The sequence below is a fragment of the Cynocephalus volans genome, chromosome 11 (genome assembly GCF_027409185.1).
Source record: "Cynocephalus volans isolate mCynVol1 chromosome 11, mCynVol1.pri, whole genome shotgun sequence".
Taxonomy (NCBI): Eukaryota; Metazoa; Chordata; class Mammalia; order Dermoptera; family Cynocephalidae; genus Cynocephalus; species Cynocephalus volans.
In genome coordinates, this window is record NC_084470.1 from 30472434 (window position 1) to 30485976 (window position 13543).

Consider the following 13543-nt stretch of genomic DNA (forward strand, 5'->3'; position numbering starts at 1 on the left):
TGAGGCCAGCATTAGTCTGATTCCAAAACCAGAAAAGGACACAACAACAACAACAACAACAAAATCTCCAGGCCAGTGTCCCTGATAAACACAGATGCAAAAATTCTCCACAATATACTAGTAAACTGAATTCAATAGCACATTAAAAAGGTCATTCACTATGATCAACCAGGTTTTATACCAGGGATGCAAGGACGGTTTAACATATGCTAATCAATAAATGTGATACAGCACTTTAACAGAAAGAAAGAGAAAAAATGTGATCATTTCAATTAACATAGAAAAAGCATTTGATAAAACTCAACATTTCTTCATAACAAAAACTCCCAACAAACTAGGTATAGAAGGTATGTACCTCAACACAATAAAGGCCATATATGACAAACCCACAGTGAACATCATACTAAATGAGGAAAAGCTGAAAGTGTTTTCACTTAGATCAGGAACAAGACAAAGATGGCTACTTCCACCACTTCTATTCAACATAGTACTGGAAGTCCTACCCAGAGCAATTAGACAAGTGAAAGAAATAAAAGGCATCCAACTGGAAAGGAGGAAGTCAAACGCCCCTGTTTACAGATGACATATCTTATATATAGAAAATCGTAGAGACTCCACTGAAAAACTGTTAGATATGATAAACAAATTCAGTGACATTACAACATACAAAATCGATATAAGTAACATTTATATTAATACCATTTATATGAAAAGGTAGTAACATTTCAATATGCTAATAGCGAACTATCTGAAAGAGAGATCAGGAAAACAATTACTTTCACAGTAAGTACCAAAAAAAAAAAAAAAAAGAGAGAGAGATACTTTGGAATAAATTTAACCAAAAAGGTCAAAGACTTCTAAACTGAAAACTAAAACTTTGAAGAGAGAAAACGAAGAGGACACAAATAAACAGAAAGATGTCCCATATTCATGAATTGGAAGAATTAACATTGTTAAAATGGCCATATTGGGCCGAGCCCATGGCGCACTCGGTAGAGTGCTGCGCTGGGAGCGCGGCAACGCTCCCGCCGCGGGTTCGGATCCTATATAGGACTGACCGGGTGCACTCACTGGCTGAGTGCCGGTCACGACAAAAAAAAAAAAAAAAAAAAAAAAAAAAAAAAAAAAAAAAAAAAAAAAAAAATTAAGTAAAATGGCCATATTATCCAAAGCAATCTACAGATTTAACACAATTTGTATCAAAATACCAATGACATTCTTCAAAGAAGTTTTTTAAAATCCTAAAATTCATGTGAAACTAAAAAAGACTCTGAACAGCCAAAGCAAACCTGATAAAAATGAACAATGCTAGAGGCATCACATTACCTAACTTCAAATTATACTACAAAACTACAATAACCAAAACAGCATGGTACAGCAATAAAAACAGACACGTGGATCAAGGGAAAAGAACAGAGAGCCCAGAAATAAATTCATGCACCTACAGCTGACTGATCTTTGCGAAAGGTGCCAAGAATACATATAGGGGAAAAGACAGTCTCTTCAATAAACGGTGCTGGGAAAATTAGATATCTACATGCAGAAGAAAAAGAGAAGATCCCTTCCAATCATCATATACAAAAATCAACTCAAAATGAATTAGACCTATGTGTAAAACCAAAAACTATGAAACTACTAGAAGTAAACATATGGAAAAGACTCCACAATGGAGCTAGGCAAGGATTTTTAAAATAAGACCTCTAAAGCATAAGCAATAAAAGCAAAAATAAACAAGTGGGATTACATCAAACTAAAAAGCTTTTACACGTCAAAGGAAACTATTAACACAGTGAAAAGACAATCTACAGAATGGGAGAAAATATTGGCAAACTATACATCTGACAAGGGGTTAATAACAAGAATATATAAGGAACTTAAACAACTCAACAGCAAAAAACAGATAACCCAATTAAGAAATGGGCAAAGGATCTTAATAAACATTTCTCAAAAGAAGACATACAAATGAACAACAGGAATATAAAAAAATGCCCAACATCACTAATCTCCAGGGAAATGCAAATCAAAACCAAAACAATGAGATACCATCTCACTCCAGTTAGAATGGTTATTACCAAAAAGACAAACAAACAAACAAACAAAAAAACTCATGAGTGTTGGCCAAGACACAGAGAATAGGAAACACTTGCACATTGCTGGTGGGAATGTAAACTAGTACACCCATGATAGAAAAATGTATAGAGGATCCTCAAAAAATTAAAAATTAAAAATAGAACTACCATATGATCCAGCAATCCCACTGCTGAGAATACAACCAAAGAAAATAAAATCAGTATGTTGAAGATAGATCTGCACTCCCATGTTTTTTGCAGCAGTATTTACAACCTAAGTGTCCAACAAAGGACAAATGAATAAAACAATGTGGTATATATATATTATATATGCATATATACACTATACATATATACACTACATATGTGTGAGTATACATATACACACACACAATGGAAGACTATTCAGTTATAAAAATAATGAAATCCTGTCATCTGTGACAACATGGATGGAAGTGGAGGTCATTATGTTAAGTGAAATAAGCTAGGCACAGAAAGACAAATACAAGATCTCACTCATACGTGGAATATTAACAACAACAACAAAAAGTTGACACTATATAGGCAGAGAGTAGAAGAGTAATTACCAGAGACTGGAGAGGAGGAAGGAGGGAAGGGAAAATGGGGAGAGGTTGGTCAATGAGTACAAAATTACAATTAGACAGGAGGAATTAAGTTCTAGTGTTCTATTGCACATTAGGGTGACTATGGTTAGCACTTAAGTTTTGTATATTACTGTAGTGGATTGAATTATGTCCCCCCAAAACTTGTACAGTGTCTGCCAAGTTTTATGCATTAGAAACTTAGCCCCCATTGTGACTGTTAAGAGGGTGGGAAATCCTATTATGGTAATTGAAATGTGGAGCCTTGAAGAGGTGATTGGATTGTAGGACCGTGCAGTAGTGAATGAATTAAAAACTGTGGTCAGAGGCCTGGTTCTGAGGGCTTGAAGAGGAGAATCTGTCTTTCCCTCTCTTTGCTCTCTCTGCTTCCACCACCTTGCAATGTGAGACCCCTGGGTCACTGCTGCCACCACCAGATGGACTTTGGACTTCCCAGCCTCAGAAACTTTAAGCAATACATTTCATTTTCTTTATAAATTACCCAGTTCCGAGTATTTTGTTATAAGCAACAAAAATGGACTAACACAACTACATAATAGCTAGAAAAAAACTTTTGAATGTTCTTGCCACAAAGAAATAATAAACACATGAGGTGATGGATATACAGACTACCCTGTCCCAATCATTACACAACATATGTGTGCATCAAAACATCAAATTGCACCCATAAATATATAGAATTACAATATGTCAATTAAAATAAATAAAAAATATAATTTGTGACAACATAAAAAGGGGGTGATAAGAACAGAGCTGTATAGAAGCAGGTACTTTGTAAGCTATAAAGTTAAACTGGTTCCAGAGAGAGCAGAACTGTAGTTACTAGAAGAGGGGAAGAGGGAGAGAGAACAGTGAGAGAAGGGGGGAGGGTTAATGGACACAAAACAGCTAGATAGGAAAAAATAAGTTCTATTAGTGTATAGTTGAACTAGGCCTCTATAATTAACAATGATTTACTGCATGCTATCAAACAGCTATAAGAGAGGAGATCAATGTCCCCATCACAAAGAAATAATTAAGTTTTATAATGATGAATATGCTAATTACCCTAATTTGATTATCACACATTGTATACATGTACTGATATACATAACTCTGTATCCCACAAATATGTATAATCAACACATTTCAATGAAATAAAACAAAGTTCTTATCAATTTGAACTAAATTGCTATAAATTTATCATATTAATGTAAATCCCCATGATAACCAGAAAGAAAATATCCTAAAAAGTTACACACCAGGAAACCAAAACTGCCACTACAAAAACAATTAACTAAACACAAAAAAAGGCAGTAATGGAAGAAATGAGGATAGAAAAGGTATAAAACAAATAGAAAACAAATAGCAAAATGTCAGAAGTTCCTTCTTATTAGTAACTAATTTAAATGTAACAGGATTAATCTTTTAAATCTAAAGGCAGAGATTAGCAGAATGAATTTTTTAAAAAGCATGATCCCAAGAAACATGCTAAATGTGGTCTAAAGAGACTCACTAAAGATCCAAAGACACAAGCAGATTACAAATGAAAGGACAGAAAAAGTTACTCCATGTATTACATATAAATAGTAACCCCCCAAAATGGGATGGCTATGCTAATATCAGACAATATAGTCTTTAAGTTAAACCTGCTACAAGAGACGAAGAAGGACATTAGATAGTGATAAAAGGAGATTTCAATACAAAATTTTCAATAATGAATATAACATCTAGACAAGAGATCAATAAGGAAACAGAGGACCTGAACAACACTGTAAACCACATGGACCTAAATGGCATATTTAGAATACCCCACTCAACAACGCAATACACAAATGTCTCAATTTCACATGTAACATTTTCCAGGATAGACCATATGTTAGGCCATAAAACATGTCTCAATAGATTTAAAAAGACTGAAATCCTACAAAGCATCTTCTCTGACCTAGAGGGAAAGAAACTAGAAATCAATGACAGAAGGAAAATGAAGAATTGTCAAATATAATAAATGCAAATATATGTCTACAGATGAATGGGTGGATGAACAGATAAATGGATCAATAGACAAAGGGACAGTCAGGCAGATTTGTGGGCAGGGTCTATATATACACAATGTTTTTAGTTTTTTAAGGATAATAATGGTCTTTAAGGATGATGATGGTCTTTCATTAAACTTTAAATTAATTTCCAGAAGAAAACCTCACTGAATTTGTAAAATTAAATTGTCAGATTCAGTTTACTAAAATTATGAAGTAGGGAGTTCTGGTCAAGATGGTGGAATAGACAGTTCCCAGTGTCATGCTCTCCCATAAATCAACCAATTTACAACTATAAAAACATAACATTAGCCAAGCTGGGGCCACTGGAGCTCAGGGGAAGAGGAGGAGAGACCTACGTAGTTCAGGAAGGCAAGAGAAACCACGATGAGAGAAAGGAAAAACTGCTCTGAGCATTTTGAGACCCAGCTGCTTTAAGGCTGGAGTTGATGACTGCATGGAGCAGAAGCTGGCAGGAGCTGCAGCTGTGCTCTTTGGATGGCATTGCTTGGAGGCAGCAGGGGAGAAGAGGGCCTTGGAGGCCCCCAGGACAGCAAGACCACTAATAGGGTTCCTGTGGACCCAGCATGAGGAGCCAGAACAACAGAAAAAAGGGAGCCAGTGAGTTATCACGATGGACTGGCACAGAGCCCGTCCCATGGGAAGTGTTTGGAGCATGGGAAGTAGGGGAGGCAAGCCCACCAGTAGAACACTGGGACACAGCAAGGACAGCCGACCTACCCCCCAGTTAGCTCAGGACCACTCAGAGGAGAGTGGTTGGGAATGCAGAATTGCATGGGGTGCAGTTTGATGAAAAAACTCAGGCCCACATCAGAGTTTCTACACAACCCAGATCCACTGGGTCTCTGGAGAGCCGGAAGGTCAACCATTAAACTGGACCCCCCCTCCCACAATCAGACACACCACGCCAGTGCCTTGTGCCTGTCTGGGTACCCGAGTCATGGAGAAGGGGACTGGATCCCCCTCCCACAACCACGCACACCACACTAGCACCTCAGGGCCCACCCAGGGACCTGAGGCTTGGAGCTGGAGGCCAGACATACCCCAAAACCAGGCATACTGCCAGCACCAAAGAGCATGCCAAAAACATCACCTCCACGTGGGTGGCCCACCACAGACACCACAATAACCATGGCTGCCGCAAAAAGCGGCTAGATGCCACAACCACCATGCAGATGGTCCACCAACCACTGGAGTGCACTGACACAAGGAGAGTCACCAGCAGAGACCAAAGAAAAGAAGAGGATGTCTCTCTCCACAAAGCCCATTTCAGAGTGACAGAAGAAGCATCTGCTCTATGATAATATTGGGGGACCTGATCACACCTCTCAGCACTGGACAGATCATCTCTGCAACAAATCAACAGAGTAACCATTATTCTTTCAGAAAGAGAGAAGAAATCTAGGGTAATTGTGGGAGAGGGGAGAGGGAGAGGAGGATAGAGAGAGATTGGACAAGGGGCATAAAGAATAATTATGATTTGTAACAGTATATATGATAGTGATATTGATTTGATCAACATATCTCAATGTTGAACCTCCAAAATATGTATAATCAATTTTGATTCAATAAATAAAATAAATTAAAAAAAAATTATGAAGTAGGGGCATTATAGCATCATGACTGAAAGTTCAGGCAAGATGGATCTAAGTATATGCTCTACCATTTATTTTTTGTTACTTAACAGCTCAATATTTCAGTTTCCTCATCTGTAAAATGTGGACAGCAAGTTTCTAACATGAAATGTGGTTAGGAAGATTAAGAGACAAATGCTTGTAAAGTGCTCAGTGTAGCATATAGCATAAATCCTCAATAAAATGTAGCTATCATTTTTATGAACACTTTAATCAATGTATTTATAATATTGGTTCCAATGAAGGAATAAAAGTAAAAGGCAATTAGTTCTATACAAAGAGAATTAAAATTGCAAATTTTTTCTTCTTAGTAATTAAAAAGCATTATTTCTAGTAAACTTTTTGAATTAAAAAAACCTTTATTAATTATAAAAGGATGGTGTGTGGAAGACTTGTGCTGTCCTTCCTGACAATGATAATACCAAAACCAAATTATAATATAAAGAAAGAGAATGAGGGATATAGTAAATTTAAATATAATTATAGCCTTGAAACATAAAGCCATCTATTTCATGAGTTTAAGATATGTAAATGTTTCTTGGGATTGATAAAATGTAGATAAAGAACTAAAATTATAGTTAAATTAGTAATAAACTAAAGCTAATACATATGATAGTATATAGTATTACACATACATCAGAATGACAGAATAAAACAAGCTATAATAATTCATTACTGATTCTGCAACTAAATGGACACAAGTACTATTTCCAAAGATAATCACAAATAAGACTATCCAATTTTAGTTAATACCTAATAATACACAAATGCAAATATTCTATTTATTATTCCCATTTTTCTAGGTACTCTATAGATTTAAAGTTGCTTGATGTCTCAGGAAAAAATACACACACACACACACACACACACACACACACACACACACACACACACACACACACACACACACACACACACACACACACACACACACACACACACACACACACACACACACACACACACACACACACACACACACACACACACACACACACACACACACCAGGAATCAATTAGAAAAAAAACAAAAACAAAAACTGAACTCTAAGGCAAAATTATTCTCTCTGGGTCTTATCATCTGCATCTAGTATAAAAGGGGGAGGACCAGATCACACTAAGCTCATGAACCTCCTGATCATCCATATCACCTGGAAACAGGTATGTAATTAGGGTTTGTGTGTGACATGGGGAAGGGGAGGTAAGACTGAGATATTCATGGGTAGAACCTAAGACTCTACTTTAAAAGATTATTAAATCTCCTAGATTGCTTTCATGATTCATGGGCCTTTCCTGATCCAAAATGATATGCTTTTACTGTGCTGAAAGTAACTATCTCTTGTTATAGAAGGCAGTTTAATTGGCCCCAAAAAGATAATTGAGTATCTTATATGCCACCATTTATTACTGACTAAAAATATGGCACAAGCTATGATCTCATTTTCCAGCTGTGGTAGTGAACTGCACTGAGCTATGACAACTCCACAAGTTACCCTAATATGAACAATAGCACATACTATTTATTGGGGGAGGGTGAAGTCTCGGGACACCAAGTAAAACACTGCTATTGGCTTGGGTGGTCCTTCTGTAGACTATCTGTACCTCAAAAGCACCTTCCTACAAAAGAGTTACACAATACCAATGCTGTAATTTAGACAATTACAAAGCATATTTAGACTAAGCAGATAAACAATAAATTAGACTTTGAGAAGAGCTTACTAAGAAGTAAATATACTGACAGAGAATATTTGAAAATCTTTCTTCAAGCTTGGAGAAATAGTGTAAGACTAGAGATGATCATATTAAATATGCCCTTCACTACATTTTTATCTTAACAAAATACAAATAACAATTTGATTTAAACTTTGGCTGACTTGACACTTTCAGTTTTATTACTAGTCCTATAAAAGTTTAAATAAAACACATGTCCCTTAAAAACAAACAAACAAAAAACAATAAGATTTTCAAGGAGAATCTGATTGATACCTAGAGAATTCAAACCTTAATGTTAAATTATCTGTTCAATGCCTAAATAAATAAATGTATAAATATATATAATATATAGTAACATATATATTATTTGCTCAATACAATAGAATAGACCTGGTAGTGAAGGTCTATTTCATTTTCTATAAATCTTTCAAGTAAGACCTATAGAATATTTATGTTAATCAAAATTATTCTTTTTCTTCAGTGTATAAAAAAGGAAATATGTTTTTCTACAGAAAAGATTCTTTTGAACATTATGCATTTTCATGTTGATTACAATCAGTAATGGTTCCCTTAAAATTGGTTTAACATCTAGTGGACAAGACTTGCTTCATAAAATGTAAAGGCATTCACTAACCCCAAGTACTTAACTTTCGACAGTTAAAATTAGATATCTCCTATTTTGGTGCCTGAAAAATCTAACTGGGAACTATTTACAGGATATAACTTACCATTCATAAACCAGGGTAACTAATCCTTTTTACATATTTTAAATGATAGCTAACTTAAGTTCTTATAACAAAGATCTACCTAAAAAGCATAATGGGCATCTTAACAATAAGTCAAAAGGCTCATATAAAGAACCAATGGTAAATATTCTCAAACATTATCTTTAGTCTTACAAAAGATTTACTAACCTGAGTCATATTAAAATATAATAATCTAAAATCCTCAAATACAAAAATCAAAATTTTAAAAATGTTTACAAATTCCTTCAAATAAAAAATTCCAAAAATACTTTAATTGATTCATACAAAAATGGTTTATTCTGCAAATTGTTTTGACTATAACATTAAAGAATTGCACTAAAATATGGCTTTCAAAGAAAGACTTCCAAATCCATAAACTGATTTGTATTTATCATTTTATGACAAAGTATAATTATGGTTAAAGGTGATATTTTTAGACCTTATAATACCTACAAATATGTAAAAATTAATAACTACTACTTTAAACCTGCTAGGAAATGTGCAATGTTTCACAAAATTCAACTATCCGTGTAGATTATTAAAAATAAAATTCAAAGTATTTACTGAACATTTAATCTAAACTAACAAATTATTAGTTACATAGAGAAATTCTAAATGGGCCCTAATTAATAAATGCATTTTCTAATTCAAACTTCTAGACATGCACATGGATCATGTGATAGCTTTCCTAGGACTTTTTAGTTTTCAACAGTCATGTGTTGAGCACCTACAATATCCTAGTGCTAATGGTACAGTGGTAAGCTAAAGCTCAAAATCCACCCCTGAGTTTGTGGAGAATCCAGTAGAGGAAAGGGATAGTCAAATCAACAACATATGATGACAACTTTGAAAAATGTTATACAACATAGTTACACACCTTGCCATAATAACATATCAGAGAGGAGAGGTCACTGACCAAAAACATCATAAAGAGCATTCCACTAGAGATCTTCAGCATATGCCAAAATTCTATGAATGTCATGTTAAGGATTTTGGTCTTTATCCCAAGATCAACAGGAAGTCAGTGAAGAAAGGGTTTCAAACATAAGGAGAATAGGACAAGATCTGCAGTTTTTAAATGATCACGTGAACTTCGGTGTATAGTAATTTGTGAAGGGGAAGGCAGGGGAGTGGATGAAGGGAGAGTGGACAAGAAGCTCTGTGGTACTCCAAGGCAAAAATTAATGGTAGAATAACTGTCAATATTGATGGTACCATTTTCATGCCATTTTAAGTATGGCAACTTACCATTTTTAAAGCCCACTGATATTTTAATGTCATCTGAATCACTCATTCAACCAATACTTACTGAGTGTCTACTATGTGCCAGGTACTTAGTAGGAACTGGAAGTACTATAGTGAACAAAAGAGAATGAAGTGAAGGGGAAGGGGAGAAAACACAAGAAAATAAATTTACAAACAATAAGTTCAGATAATTGTAAGAGCCTGTAAAATATAGCAGACTAATGTGACATTCAGTGACTGAGGAAAGGTGCTCCCTTAAGACAAAGGCAATATCTGATCCGAGATTTGAGTGATAAGGAAAAAAAAAAAAAATCAGCCATTTGAACATCTACGGCAAAGGATACAACATGCAAAGCCCCCACAGCAGAAGTTGGCTTTTGGAAAAGAAAATAAGGCCAAGGTGCCTGGAGGACTAGGGTTAGAATAGTATGAGATGACGTCTTCAGGATGAGGAGGGGCCAAAGAATTTAGGATTTTACAGGAAGGAAGTCTAGACTTTATAAGTACAATGAGAAGCCACTGGAAAGTTTACAAATGATGAAAGAAATTAACTCATGTTTGGAAAAGGTCATTCTGATTGCTATGTGAAGACTGAAGGAGGGGGCAAGAGGGAAGCAAAGAGACAAGATCTGGATTGTAAGCTAACCTGAGAAAAGGGGCAGAAACAGATGCATACTTAATTGTAGGATATTCTAAACAGAATATGATTTGAAATTATTTCTATGGTGGGAAAAGTAAATTAGTGTTCCTAATATTTTATTTCCATGCAGGGTGAAGAATTATTTTAATTCAGTTATTAATAATTTCATTTATTTTAATCTGCTTTCTACATAGATCAAAAATAAACTTGACTGAATAAGACTGACATCTGAATCATGAAAACTAGAGAGAAGAAATGGTAAAATAGCATATCACAGACTACTACTAGGAATTCCAGTCCCACCTGTGATGTAGCACCATTACAGTATATCTCTCTCATGAACTATAATTTAAAAACTCTACTCAAGGACTCTGAAAAGTAAATAAACAACAACAGGTATATTGGAAAAGGAATTCAGGGGTGGTGGCATTTTTTTTTTCTCTTTTATCTCCCATCTTTGTGCCCACATCAGGCTGAATCTGAGAACTAACTAGCAGGCATGCAGAGCAAAAACTTTAGAAGAATCCCATTTTTCTGGGACTGTAAAAAGGGTCCTGTATGTTGCTTGTAACAGAATACCTGAAAATGGGTAATCTGTAAAGAAATGGTGTTTATTTCTTACAGTTTGGAGGCTGGGAAGTCCAAGGTTTAGGAAACACATTTGGTGAGGGTGTTCTTCTTGGTGGTGTCATATCATAAGAATGGCCTGTGCAAGAGTGAGCTAACCTTCTCATGTGCCCTCCTAAGAAAGCTATCAGAACCACATCCATTACTCCATGAATGGATCAATCCATTCACAAGGGCATAGTCCTCAACAATCTAATCACCTCTTAAAAGCCCACCTTTCAAATACCACAATTGGATTTCCCACCTTCTTAGCACTGCTTCAGTGGGAGTCAAGATTCAGTGAGTTTTGAGGGACATTCAGTCCACAGCAGGGCCCCTGTGACCTGAAGAGTGTGGGAAGAATCTTCTTTCTTTTGCCCCTCTCTTTGCATTTCCAACCTTGCAACAAGGCCAGGCCCAGTTTTAGAACTACACAGCAGGTAGGTGGTAGCAGTGGTGGAGGCACCTAAAACTCTGAGGAAAAAGGCTTTTTGGATAGAAAACTAGAAAAAGAGGCCCCTGTTGTACAAACAGTGAGTGTGGAATCTCCATTATATTTTTATTCACCACTCTGCCAAAAAAAAAAAAAAGTGCTCATTCACGTGGAACTGTGCAACAGTATGAGAGGCAAAAGCTGTGACAGAACTGGCCTCAGAGCGTAGGATTATTCTATAGAAGAAAGCATTAGACATGGAGAATCTCTAATCCTGTGTAAAACCTAACATAAATCCTAGGCTCACTCCCAAGCTGTATATGCTCAAAATATACCCAAAGAAGCAGAGTAAAAGCTCTGAGAGCTGAACTATGATACAGACTACTATCAAAGAGGCAGACTAACCCCTGAGGGTCATATGCAAGGGGCAGACTCAGAAAGCATAAAAAGAAATTTGAAAGCTGAACTGAAACTGGAACTACCACACACAGAAGGTGAGTCAAAACTTTTGGTCTGAACTTATTGGGTTGACTGCCAGCTTGAAAAAAAAAAAAAAAGAATGACAAAGGAAGAGGAAAGGGAGAGAGAAAGTGAAACCAGGGAAGAGTCCTCTAATTTCCCCTGGCTGTTCCCCTGACCCCTGTCAGAGCAGGCTTCAGCTAGGGGAAGGGGGAGACAGCTAAAGAAAAACTGCTTGACCAGGCAGGATGGGCTAGATTCCTAGGAGTAGCAACAATAAGTTAAGAGTATAGAGTAGGGGCCGGCCCCGTGGCGCACTCCGGAGAGTGCAGTGCTTGGGAGTGTAGCGGCGCTCCTGCCGCGGGTTCGGATCCTATATAGGAATGGCCGGTGCGCTCACTGGCTGACCGCGGTGCAGGCGACACCAAGCCAAGGGTTGCAATCCCCTTACTGGTCACAAAAAAAAAAAAAAAAAAAAAAAAAGAGTATAGAGTTGATTAAATTTCTCTGGGCTAAGACTTGCTGTGGAGGTCAGGATGTTTGTTCCTTAGGTTAAGACTTGATTTAGAGGTCAGGATGTCTGTTCCTCAAATAAATGCCTTCTGGCTTATGATAACATCTGTAATGCCAATTTTGAGTTGTCTTTGTAGATAACAAAAAACTATAAGCCCACTTTGAAGTTCTTAGGCCTTCAGATCTGACAGAGCTGAGGAGGATCCTAGCCAGGAGACCAGAAATAATTATACTTTTTGACCACTCAGATTCACACGGAGCTCCCAGGTACCTCCATTCATGATTTTACTCTATAAATGCTCTGATTTTAAGTGGTCGGGGAGTCCAGGGTCTTAAAGCTCCTTTAGCTAACAGCGGCTCCTTTGAATGGCCATCCAAATAGATGTTAACCTTTAACACTGCAAACTTTGGCATGAGAGACTTCATAGTTATTTAGGCAGTGGATGAGGAACCCCTCTTGGCTCAGTAGCAAAGGCGAGGCGGGGGGGCGGGCAGAGAAGGGGAGGGAGAAGGAGAAAGAGAGGGAGGGAAGAAGGAAGGAAGGAAGGAAGGAAAGAAAATACTCCTGAGGATTCAACAGCACCTAGAATTTTACAACAAAATATTCAAATGTTGCAGCCCAAAATTACCTGATATGTCAAGAACCAGGAAAATCTGAGATTCTCAAGCTGCAGTATAATCAAGAGATACCAACCCTGAGATGATCCAGATGTTGGAATAAACAAAGATTTAAGGAAGCTACTATAACTTTTCTCCATGAGGTAATGGTGTACCTCTTGAAATCAATGGAAAAACAGAAGTTCACAGTAAAAAAAAAAAAAAAAGA

The 13543-nt window shown here is 36.6% G+C and overlaps 1 protein-coding gene across 10 annotated transcripts in view; it reads right to left on the reverse strand.

Moving 5' to 3' along the window:
- The window catches only part of TBC1D5 (TBC1 domain family member 5), a 539520-nt gene that overhangs the window by 259949 nt on the left and 266028 nt on the right, over positions 1–13543 (reverse strand). The window lies entirely within an intron of this gene.